Source organism: Lactuca serriola, chromosome 7, assembly GCF_051521515.1.
Source record: "Lactuca serriola cultivar US96UC23 chromosome 7, Lser_US96UC23_V15, whole genome shotgun sequence".
In the NCBI taxonomy this organism is placed as follows: domain Eukaryota; kingdom Viridiplantae; phylum Streptophyta; class Magnoliopsida; order Asterales; family Asteraceae; genus Lactuca; species Lactuca serriola.
The window spans coordinates 29,618,585-29,631,772 of record NC_136414.1 but is presented as its reverse complement, the minus strand read 5'-3'; positions in this window follow the sequence as shown (position 1 = coordinate 29,631,772).

Here is a 13,188-nt window from a genome sequence, read left to right as displayed (position 1 = left end):
CCTCAGGGCATTTCGGAGTGACATGGTGGCTAGCCAGTCCGGGCCGCGCATACTATCCTTTAAGGACTTCAGAGCGCCAAATTTCCACGGGGCGAAGGACCCAATTGCTTCCAGACGATGGATTGCGGACATTGAGTCTGCACAGCTGACCAGCTTCTGCCCTGAGGGGTCGAAGGTACGATTTGCAGCAGGGTGTTTGAGGGACCGGGCTAGGGAATGGTGGGAGTCGGTTGGTGACTCTTTGGGAGCCTCGGTTGTTGAGGCTATGACATGGTTGGATTTTGTGACCCGGTTCAGAGCAGAGTTTGCGCCAGCTGTAAAGCTTCAGCAGCTGTCCAGGGAGTTCTTGGATATGAGACAGACTACAAAGACTGTGGTGAAGATCACCGCCAAGTTCCGGGAGAGGGTTGTTGGTGCCCCAGTATGCGGGTGATGAGGACATGAAGAGGACCCACTACCATGACATGCTACGAGCTGACATCCGGGAGTATGTTAGTTTTTTAGCTTGCCCTACCCTGGATTCCATGATTTCCAGGGCTAGGGAGAGGGATATTGATCTAGATCACATCCGGAAGAGGAAGGCAGAGGAGGGGCAGACGACGGGGGCTTCGGGGAAGAAGCCCAAGGGATCCGATGGTAGGCCAAACGGCCAGTTAGGGTGGGACCACTATGGAAAATGCGGTCGGTTACATGAGGGAGCTTGTCGCACTGGGTCAGGTTCAGGCTGCTATAAATGCGGCAAGGTTGGGCATTTTGGCATGGATTGTACTGCCCCTACCCCTGTGATTCAGATACCTGACTTGATTTGCTTCCATTACAATCAGAAGGGCCACAAAAAGGCCAATTGCCCTAGATTGGCAGCAGCAGCGGCGCCGGCAGTGTCGCCGACTCAAGCAATAGGTCGGGTTGTGGATGGCCGGAAGGTCAAGATGGAGGCTCCAGTGGTTCGAAGCCGAGCATTTCATCCGACAGCCGAGGAGGCACGCGCTGCACCCGATGTGGTGACGGGTATGATTTCTTATCCTTGTGCTTTTATACTATGTCGTTGTGATTTTGATATATCATGTGCCTTGTTTAGGATCGTTCCATGTGAACGGAATCCCAGTTTAGGTGTTTGATTCGGGTGCCACCCGATCATTTGTCTCCCTTGCGCTTAGCAAGAAGTTTTCGTAGTCTTCAGTCATGTTGGATTGCCTTCTAGAGGTCGAGATTGTGGACGACCGATCGGTGCGAGCATCGGAGGTCTATCGGGACTGTGTTTTAAGGCTGTTCGAGGAGCGTTATTTGGTAGACCTGGTTCCTATCCCACTGAGGGGGAACAAAGTGATCATAGGCATGGATTGGTTGAGCCCCAATGGGGCAGTGATAGATTGCGCGCATCAGCTAGTTCGGATCAGAACCCCAAGTGGGGGAGAGTTGGTAGTTCATGGCGAAAGGCCGCAACGAGGACCAGCGGTATGTTCAGCAGCGAGAGCTAGGCGTTACCTTCAGCAGGGTTGCGCAGGATATGTCGCCTATGTTATGGACACCCGGGAGGCGGGTAAGGCGACGGTGGGCGATGTACCCGTGGTGCGTGAGTTTATGGACGTATTCCCCGAGGAGTTGCCTGGGATACCTCCGTAGAGGAAGGTGGAATTGAGGATCAACCTAGTCCCTGGTGCGGCTCCAATAGCCAATGCACCGTATCGATTGGATCCTCCTGAGATGCAGGAGTTGTCTACACAGCTGTAGGAGCTGTTAGACAAGAGATTCATTAGACCGAGTAGTTCTCCCTGGGGAGCCCCGATTCTATTTGTGAAGAAGAAGGACGGGTCGCATCGGATGTGTATAGATTATTGGGATCTGAACAAGGTAACGGTGAAGAACCGTTATCCACTCCCAAGGATTGATGACCTCTTTGACCAGCTGCAGGGAGCATCTTGGTTCTCCAAGATTGATCTGTGTTCCGGATACCATCAGATGAGGGTCAGAGAGGAGGATGTGCAGAAGACTGCGTTTCGAACGCGCTATGGCCACTACGAGTTTGTGGTGATGCCCTTCGGGCTCACCAATGCGCCTTCCGCGTTCATGGACCTCATGAACCGCGTGTGTAGACCGGTCTGTGATAGTGTTTATTGATGATATCTTGGTTTACTCCAAGACGCAGGAGGAGCACGAGGAGCACCTGCGAGACATTTTGGAGACTTCGAGGAAGGAGAATTTGTATGCTAAGTTCTCCAAGTGTGAGTTATGGTTACGCGAGGTGCAGTTCCTTAGGCATCTCGTCAACCAGAACGGGATCTCAGTGGACCCGACCAAAGTGGAGGTCATGATGAGATGGGAGGTTCCGAAGTCTCCATCTGAGATTCGGAGTTTCCTAGGATTAGCCGGCTACTATCGGAGGTTCATCCAGGATTTCTCCAAGATAGCCGTACCCCTGACCATGCTAACAAGGAAAGTCGTGGTCTTTCGTTGGGGGCCTGAGTAGCAGGCCGCATTCGAGACTCTAAGACAGAGATTGTGCGAGGCTCCAATCTTAGCCCTGCCAGAGGGCATGGAGGATTTTGTTGTGTATTGTGATGCGTCCATCTCAGGTTTGGGCACAGTTCTGATGCAGAGAGGGCATGTCATCGCCTACGCGTCGAGGCAGCTGAATCCTCATGAGGTGAATTACCCGACGCATGATTTGGAGTTGGGGGATGTTGTTTTCGCCCTCAAGATTTAGCGTCATTACCTTTATAGGGTTCGTTGTATTATCTACACAGACCATAAGAGTTTGAGATACCTCATGGTCAGCCGAATCTAAACATGAGGCAACGTCGGTGGATGGACGTGGTAAAGGATTACGATTGCGAGATCCTTTATCACCCGGGTAAGGCCAATGTGGTAGCCGACGCGCTAAGCCGCAAGGAAGCGCCGATCAGAGATATCTGCCTGAGGATGATGGTGGTGACTCTGCTGTTGGAGCAGATTCAGGAGGCTCAGCAGGAGGCCATGAAGAAGGAACATCGGAAGAGCGAGAGGATTGTGGGTCAGGTTTCCTCCTTTGATTATGACAGTCGGGGGTTGTTGACTCTGCACCATAGGGTGTGGGTCCCGTATCATGGGGGTGTGCTCCAGGTGCTGATGGATGGGGTGCACAAATCTCGATTCTCCATTCACCCCAGGGCAATGAAGATGTATAGGGATCTTCGTCTGGACTATTGGTGGCCCTGCATGAAGCGGGATGTGGCATGGTACGTAGAGCGGTGCTTGACCTACAGGAAGGTCAAGGCCGAGCATCAGAGACCTCATGACAAGATGCAACCATTGGAAATGGGAAGACATCACGATGGATTTTATCACTAAGCTTCCCAGGACTGCGCGGGGAGTGGATTCGATCTGGGTCATCGTCGATCGATTGACCAAGAGCGCCCATTTCATCCCGATTCAGGAGAACATCTCGGCCAAGAAGTTGGCTGACATCTATATTCGAGAGGTGGTGGCGTGGCACGGTGTGCCAGTTTCTGTGATTTCAGACAGGGATGTGCGGTTCACTTCCTGGTTTTGGAGGAAGTTTCATGACGAGTTGGGTACTCGTCTTCATTTTAGCACCGCCTTTCACCCGTAGACAGATGGACAGAGTGAGCGGACCATCCAAACTTTGGAGGATATGTTGCGGGCGTGTGTCTTAGACTTCGGAGGTAGTTGGGATACTTACCTTCCTTTGGCTGAGTTCTCGTACAACAACAGCTATCACGCGAGTATTGAACGTCCTCCCTTCGAGATGTTGTACGGGAGGAAGTGCAGGACCCTGATATGTTGGGGTGAGGTTGGTCAGAGGGTTATGGGGAGTACCGAAGTAGTACTCCGGACTACGGAGAGGATCCAGCAAGTCCGGAGCAGGTTTCAGACTGCTCAGAGTCGGCAAAAAAGTTACGCCGACAAACGCCGATCCGACTTGGAATTCCAGGTCGGGGATATGGTCCTCCTGAAGGTGTCACATTGGAAGGGTGTCATTCGATTCAGGAAGCGGGGCAAGTTGGGCCCTATATATATTGGACCTTTCAGGGTTGTAGCCCCGGTGGGAAAGGTGGCATATAGGCTGGATATGCCAGCCAAACTCAGTCAGATTGATAACACCTTTCACGTTTCCCAGTTGCAGAAATGTTTGGTGGACGATTTGGCAGTAGTGCCTTTAGAGGACATTCAGGTTGATGACAACCTGAACTACATCGAGCGGCCAGTGGCGATACATGACAAGAAGTCAAAGGATCTGAGGAACAAGAGAGTGGAGCTGGTAAAGGTTCAGTGGCAGCATCGAAAGGGCTCGGAGTTGACTTGGGAGTCGATGGATGAAATGATGGAGTTTTGCCCAGAGCTTTTCCAGGGACAAGCAGCAGACTTCGAGGACGAAGTCTAAAATAAGTGGGGGAGATTTGTAACACCTGGTTCCTGGTACATATTTTAAATTAAGCATCTTGGCATTTTGACCTGAGACTCGGCGAGTTGGTGGCCCAACTCGTCGAGTAGAAGCAAATTGGACACGGGAGTTAAGTGACTGACTCGGCGAGTCAGTGACTGGACTCGACAAGTCCGTGTTGTCTGGAAAAAAAACCATAAAATGAGGGTTTGCACCCTATATAAGCACCTTAACTCGGTCTCCCTCGTCCCTAAACACTCTCCTAGAGCTGCATATCGAAACCCTAACCGTTTGTGTGTGTTAAGGTCATTTTTGGTGTTTTGTGGACTTGTGAAGCTTGGAAGGAAGAAGAAGAGCTTGAGTATTCGACTTGGGGCTTGTAGATCCAGAAATCTCATTCCATCTTCAACTTAATCAAGGTAAAATGCCCCTGCTTTGGTCTTTCTTTTGGTGGTTCATCTTTAGATTGTAGATCTTGGGGTGCATTTAGGGCTTTTCAAGCCATTTTCGGATTTAAGGAGTGTTATATGGACTCTAGCTTCAGATCTGGGCCTTAAGAGGGGTCTCATGGCATAAAGCTGCCAACTTTAGGGCCATGAGAGCCCCATGCACATTGTAGGGCCATTTATATGGGTTATTGAGCTAAAAACCCCATGCATGTGCATCAAGTTTGGAACTTTACATAAAAAAATGGACATTAGGAGGTCAGATCTATGGTTTTGGTGTGTTAGACCTCATTTAAATCAATTGTGTGGAATTGGTCAAGGGTGGACTCGGCGAGTTGTTCTTGGCACTCGACGAATCAGTGACCATTGTGCACCAAACCCTTCCTGTGAATGGTATGAGCAACTCGACAAGTCCATAGCAATCTCCCAATCTTTGAAGATGGACTCGACGAGTTGTTCATACAACTCGGCGAGTCATAGATTAGACAAGTTTTTAAGTTGGAGATGAACTCGATAAGTTCAAGGAGGAACTCAGCGAGTCAGATGAAGATGGTCCCGATGTTATGATTGAAGGAGAACCCTTCGAGTGTTGCTAGACTCGACGAGTGGAGACAGGGTTTGTGTGGGATTAGAGGAGCATGGACTCGACGAGTTGGTAGGCCAACTCGACGAGTCAAGTCAACTGAATGTTGACTTTGACCAATGTTGACTTTGACTGAATTTGGACTGACCCTGTTTAGGGTTGTATGTGATATGTGTTGGCTTGAAGGATGTCGTGTAGGGATTGAGGAGTCATAGGGAGTCGACTTGTGCGCCGGGGATAGTTCAGACACTGCACAACATTGATGTGAGTTTCCTTCCAGTAGGGGTGGGTCTAAGGCCACAATGCCGGCCCACCAAAAAGGGGTATTTAGAAGATAATGGTCTTTGTGATAATTATCTTGGTCTGGTTATGTGTTGGTAGTATGCTATGTGTATGGTAGGGATTAGTTTCCGTGACAGTGATCCTCAGGACCCAAGGGTAGGTCAGTACCTGGATATGCATGACTGTATGCTTATATCTGTTGATTGTATGTTAGTAGCAGGGGGTGAAATAGTCCCCAGTTACCGGTTGAAAGATACCGATGATGGTTACCGATTGAAAGATACCGATGCTGGTTACCGGTTGAAAGATACCGATGAAAGTTACCGGTTGAAAGATACCGATGAAGGTTACTAGTTGAAAGATACCGACGATATTGTGTGGTATGTGGTATGATGGGGGAACTCACTAAGCTTTGTGATAAAGTTTTGGCTTTGGTTTCAGGTACCTCTTCGTCGAAAGGGAAAGAGCCGGCGGCGTAGCAGCGCATCACACACACACACATGTTTCCGCAAGAAGCTTTTGGGACTGTACTCTGATTTTTTATACTTTTGATGTTATGGTTTGAAATACAACATTATGATTTTGTAATGAATGTTTATGGACAATGTTTTGGTAAACGTTTGCTAAACGCGTTAATTTAAAAACGAAATTTTTGGCCTTGAAAATTAGGTCGTTACACTATATATACGATTACATTGAAGTTGTTATTCTTACGATTTTGGATTGAGTCCTACAATTTACAGTGTTCTTCTTTAACTCTTTTTTTAGGTTCCTTCTTTACTTTGTTCTCCTTCTTATTTTCCAATTTCTTGCATTTACTCTCTCTTCTTATTACATGTTATTACTGTATTCTTGTTGAGAGGTCATGAAAAAAATTAATTAATCTACTTTAAGCATATTAGATTCATTCGTATATAAATATTATTACAAGAGAACCTTTAATTCACCAATGAAGCAATCAGGACCTTTGATTGTATTTCAATAATATGTTTTCCATCCTTAGATTAAATTGTTGACATCATTTTCCCCAAATAATAATCAAACACAATTACATTTAATTATAGAATCTTTAAATTCAACAATTATGTTATAAATTGAAGCATATCATTCTATTTATATACGAGATATCAGATTTTATAATTAAAATTGTTTCTAATTTAACTCTTTTATTTATAGCTTTTGGCTTCAAATTTCAAACCCGTTTAGTTTTTTTTCTTTTTTTTTTTTTTTTTTTTTTTTTGAAAAAAACTCATTAAATAAGCATATCAATAATTCGGTTATTAACCGACAACATCTAATCTAATCCCATTAAATCAGCAAAATATTTGTGATTCAAAATTAATGTCAATATTATTCATAATTCATTTCTCAGTATATCCCACGTAAAATGAATCAATTTGAGATAACGGTTTGAATTTTAAAACTCATTAAATAAGCAAGTTAATTAATTTGAAATTTTGAATAAATATAACTGATATCTTATTTTTTCAAATGAATAATCGAAAATCTCCAACTTGATATCTTAACGTGCGTTTGGTTGGAAGGAAATGAATGGAATTCGAGGGAAAAAGATTCCAATTCCCTCGAATTCATGCGTTTGGTTGGACTTAGAAGAGAGAAAAGGATTCCTAAATGAAATAAACTTTCCACCATATGGAGGAAAGTGAATTCCTTCCAAAGTTGGATGGAAAAATTCATTCTCATCAAGGAAAGTGGTAGATTACCAAAATACCCCTAGTACTTATCAGAAAACTCATCACTGCTATCACTAACCACCACCACCACTGCTGCTACCACCGTCACCACTACCACCACCGCCACCACCACTGCCACCTCACCACCACCGCTGCCGCCCCACCAACCACCACCAACACTGTCGCCGCCACAAACACTACCACCACCGCCATTTCCGCCACCGCCGCCACTGCCACTGACCACCGCCATGACCACCACCCACCACTGTCGCTACCACCACCACCGCCGCCGCCACCCACAGCCACTGCCTGCAATGCCACCACTAACTACCATCATCGTCGTTACCACCGTTGCCGCCGCCTCACCCGCCACCAGCTGACACTTCCACCATCACCACCACTTCCGCCACCACAATCAATGCCACCGCCACTATCACCACCACCATCGCAGCCACCAACACCACCACCCACCACTATCACCGCCACCACCGTCATTGCCCCCACCACCACTGCCACTACTGTTAAAATTCTACTGTTTGTATAATTTTCATAGTGTATTTTTACATATAAGTTAGAAAACAAGGTAAAATTAACCAAAACAACCAAAAAGGGTAATTATGTCATTTTACATGAATTCCAATTTCATTTTCTATGAACCAAACAGATTCTGGAATTAATTACAAGAGTAAATTACACGAATGGTCCTTATGGTTTGGGGTAATTTGCGCGTTTGATCCCTAACTTATTTTTTTAACTCGGAAAGTCCCTACTGTTTGTTTTTGTTACGCGCTTGGTCCCTACTGTTTGTTTTTGTTACACGATTGGTCTCTCTCTTACCTAAAAAGACTATTATTTAAATAGGAAAAAATTGTGGGATAGGTAAGGTAAGGTGAGGAAGGTTAGAGTTGGGGTGTGTTTATTTAAAAATTTTAAAAAATCAAGGGGAAAATAGTTTGTTTAGGTAAGAGGGGGACTAAACGTGTAACATAACCAAACAGTAAGGACCTTCCATGTTCAAAAAATAAGTTAGGGACCAAACGCGTAAATTACCCTAAACCATAAGGACCATTCGTGTAATTTACTCTAATTACAATTCCATTTCCTACCATCCAAACAACATATGGAATTGGATTCAAATTCCTAACAGATTCCTTTTCCAATTTCAATTCAAATTCCTTCAGTAACATTCTACGAACCAAACAGCACCTTAGGATCCTAATTTTTTTAAAGATAATGATTTCCTTATTCAAAAATACTATATATATATATATATATATATATATATATATATATATATATATATATATATAATTACATTGATTTTTTTTATTCTTACGATTTTGGATTGAGTCGTACGATTTATAATGCTCTTCTTCAGTGGTCTTCTTCTCCATTTCGTTTTTTCAGGTTCTTTCTTTACTTTGTCTCATTCTTTTTCTCTAATTTCATGCATTTACTCTGTTCTTATTACCTGTTATTACTATGTTCCTGTTGAGATGTCATAAAAAAAATTAATCAATCTACTAGAAGAAAGATACGTGCTAACATTTTGAATTTGTATTGCCCTCCAGAAACCAACTATAGTCTCATAGAATATTCCCACATATCTTAATAGGTCTTAGCATTCCCCCAAATTCATCTACGAGGAGTCATGGATGCATTTCTTGAATCAATCATCTAAACTGAAATTCATTTGCTAGTTAGATGTAGTGACCTAAATGAAAGATTTGTGAAAGTTCATTATTATTTATTAGTGTTAACCTTTGACAAATTATGAAACTAATATTATATTTTTGTTCATAACAAAGCTTTTTTTTTTGTAATAATTTCTTTGATCGGAAGATATGTATATCTGATTAGGTGTAGCCTGAAAAATCATATTTTAATTCTTATAAGGAAAAAATACTTTAGAAATTGACCAAATTACAATGTCTGAGTTTGATGTTTATAGCTATGGCAATGCACCTTAATTATAATGTTTATTAAATTTCTTTACATAATTTAATGTTGCTGGTACATATAACAATTTATTGTTGCTTTTGGTTTTACATGACCAATATGAAAAGTGCCATATGAGCCTCCATGGGGTTTGTATACCGAACAAAGTCAATTTATAAAGCTACTACACAACATGTTTTAATCAATGAGCCGCATTGTGATAAAACAAATATCACGTGGATCATTTATGTTAAAAAATTACTATATTAAAACACCAAATTGCTTTAATATAGATATTAAATATTTTTATTTAATAAGTTTTGTTCAAAAACTCAAAATGAATCTAACTAACATTTTTTATTAAAATTTTATTTAAAACAATACCATTTATTAATATGATGTGTATTTAATTTATATTTTCCGCGTTTAACGCGGGTCATAATCTAGTAATATATAATATTCCGATCATTTGAAATCTTAACAATTAGTGAGCACATTGTTAGATAGAAAATGTTATGAACGTCGGCGCATTTACTACTAGCTTCGCATGAGAATCACTACAAGAAACAAGGTCATTACTGACGACATTATTAGCGGCGATGATGGTTTTTAGCAGCGACTTAAGCTTGTGTCACCGCTAAAAGCCTTCGTCGCCGCTAATAATGTCGCCGATAATGGGTTGAGGCCGAATCCGTACTAACACCTACCAGTAAATCTCAATCGTTCGATCGATGAGCTAATCGAATGCGGTTCATTGTCACACAAAGTCAATACTGATGACAATTTGTCTCCGCAAAAGGTTGATATTGTCGATGCTAAAAGTGGAATAAAAGAAGGCATGGTAACCTTCCTCCAGACTTGTTGCCGCTGTTGATTATAGTCGCCGTTAAAAGAGTCGCCAGTAAAAGCCTGCGCAGATAAAAAAACGACGCTAAACTCACTTCCCACTTCTTTCTTCTCTATTCATCTCCCGTTTTTTTTCTTTCCCCAATTTTCTCTGCATCAATATCGCTTCAGCCGACAAAGGGGATTACCCATTGTGAGATTATTGATCAAAGGGGTTTAGGGCTTCAATCTTTGGCGAAAAAAGCTTCAATTCCGGCGAAAAAGGCTTCAAATCGGGTAAAAAGTAGCTTCAACTTTTGATTTCTCTTTCTCTTTCTCTTATAACATCTATTTTCAACTCCATTTTATGATTAATTGCAAAATACACTTCAATTTCAGTTTTTTTCTCTATTTATCTTGGTAACCGCGAGGTAGAGTGTGACTACTTAGAACCACCACCAACCACTACACCATTTTTTCAATTCTGGCCACAACAGGTTCTTTTTACTTTGAATTTCAAGATTTTGTTGCAAAATATTTATGTTTATATATATATATATATATATATATATATATATATATATATATATATATAATGTGGAATTTGGCATATGTGTGTATAAATAATATATTTTTTTCATCATCAAGTTATTTTTTAGTGTATATGATGTATGAATGTGAAAATATATGTATTTGGTTTATCTATGTGTATATAATATGTAGATGAAAACATGGGTATTTTGTGTAAATAGAATGCTATTATGTATATATGTTAAAGTATGTATATGTAGTATATGCATATATGTGAAAGTATGTACATATGGTATATGTATGTGAAAGTATTTGTATTTGATTATATTAAAAATATCTTTATGATGCCCATAAAAAAATATGTATTCTAATTTGAAATTAGTGATTGTATTTAATTTGTATATGCATGTTTATGTGCCTGATTTTCTATGTTGGAATCCCAGTCTCAATTTCTTTATCCTTTCCACTGCCCTTATTTGAATACAATGGTTACATTCTTGCTAGGGGTGTGCAAAAAAAACCGCAAAACCGAAAAACCGAGCCTTACCGGCCGATCCGAAACCGAAAAAAACCGAAACTTAAAAAAATCGAAACCGAAAAAACCGAAAATCAACGAGTCGGTTTTGGTTTGGATACTTAGGTATCCGCGGATAACCGAACCGAACCGCTTGAGATATATATATATATATATATATATATATATATATATATATATATATATATATATATATATATATATATATATATATATATGGGTTAGGATTAAATGCGAATGGTAATTATAGTGTGAGTGTATGACTCAATGTGGACCATTGGATTTAGAGAATGTTGTGGTTAAGAATGGATCCTGATTTAATTAATTAATGATTTTTTTTAATTAAATTGGTGATAAAAAGCATTATTATTGTTTTAAAAATGGAATTCTACATATTACAAGCGTAGAACCAGATTCTTTTGTGCCACCGGTTAATAACATTCCATGTTTTTAGGGGGAATGATTGCGGATATTATCGTATGATTATATGATTTCCCTCAAACCAAATCAATTATCATTTTTAAAAGATTTCTTATTCCAACTACTGACAATACTCTAGCCGTATAAGAAGCATCGCCACAGAATTTACAATCAAAGAAAGGAATCAACTAGTAACTCAAAATTCAAAGAATGAGAAGGCGATCAAGCTCAAGATTAGGATAGAACATCAAAACGAAGCTGACAAACACAACATCTTCGCCACTATGGCTCGACGACAAAGACGATGATTTTGTCAATCCACCAATACCAAGTATCTTTTATTGTTCACGTTTATTCTTCTAGAATTCAGATAAGCAACACACATTTTGTGAGAAGTCACATGTAATCGTTGAGAACGTAGATTGAATTTCAGTTAATAACAAGTTAGGGTTGGAGTGTAGTTACGATTCTTCCAGGTTTTTGATTGTTTGTGATGTATTCTGTAAGAATAAGTATACTCATCAATGTATTCATCAAGACTAATTATAATAATCAGACATTCTGTCAGAATGCACATGTAATTGTTGAATATATAGTGTGTATTTTATTTTATAACAATTTAGGGTTTGAGTGTAGTTATGATTCTTGGAGGTGTTTGTACTGTTTATGATTTATTCTTCTAGAATAAGGTATAACATCATAATTTCTGATAACATAATAAATTCTGAAAGAATATACATGTATTATTTGTGTAAAATCATGTTTTATGCTTGTGTATTGATTGATGGGTCATTATATTGGTTTTTTGATGTGCATGGATTATTTACTTTGGTATTCTTCTAGAATAAATAAGTAAAGTAGGGTTGTATATTGGTTTAGTTTATAGAATTCTAAAAGAATTTATGTGGTTCAAGTAAGTTTATATTCAATTTTTAACTTGTTTTCATTAACAGATGGTGTTGTAGTAGCACAACCTCTCCAAGAAGAGCCGGAAGCTTGTGAAGAATTACCCAAGGTAGAAATCATTGTAGAAAAGGATGGAGCTATGATAGAAAGGGGAAGGTAAATTAGAAATAAAGAAGGAAGAAACACAATGTAGAATCGACAAAAAAGGGTAAAAAGGTAAAAAAGAAAAGATGATGGTGGAAATGTTGGTGAAATTAGATCGAAAATGAAGTGTGATGTAGCAACAACAGTCTATTTGTCAATGGACCATAATTAAGGAAAGGATATATGAGATTATGTATATATCTATGGGGAGATCAATATCCCCAAAAAAGTATTCAAGTACAACATATTATGAAAAATAAAGGAGTCAAAAGTTGATGACCTTCTATTTAGACTTAGTTCTATAATAATGTTTATCAACATTTTTATTGATTCAAAGAAAATGGGGACATGTCAAATAGAAGTTATTGAGAGGTTAACCATGTTAAAAGACTATTCAAGTATCTATCTGTGTCAATACATTGTTGAAAGCTCGATGACAGGGACACAATTGTGGAATCAGGAGGACTAGTTTTGCTATTACTCAGGGCCTATTACTGAATTGT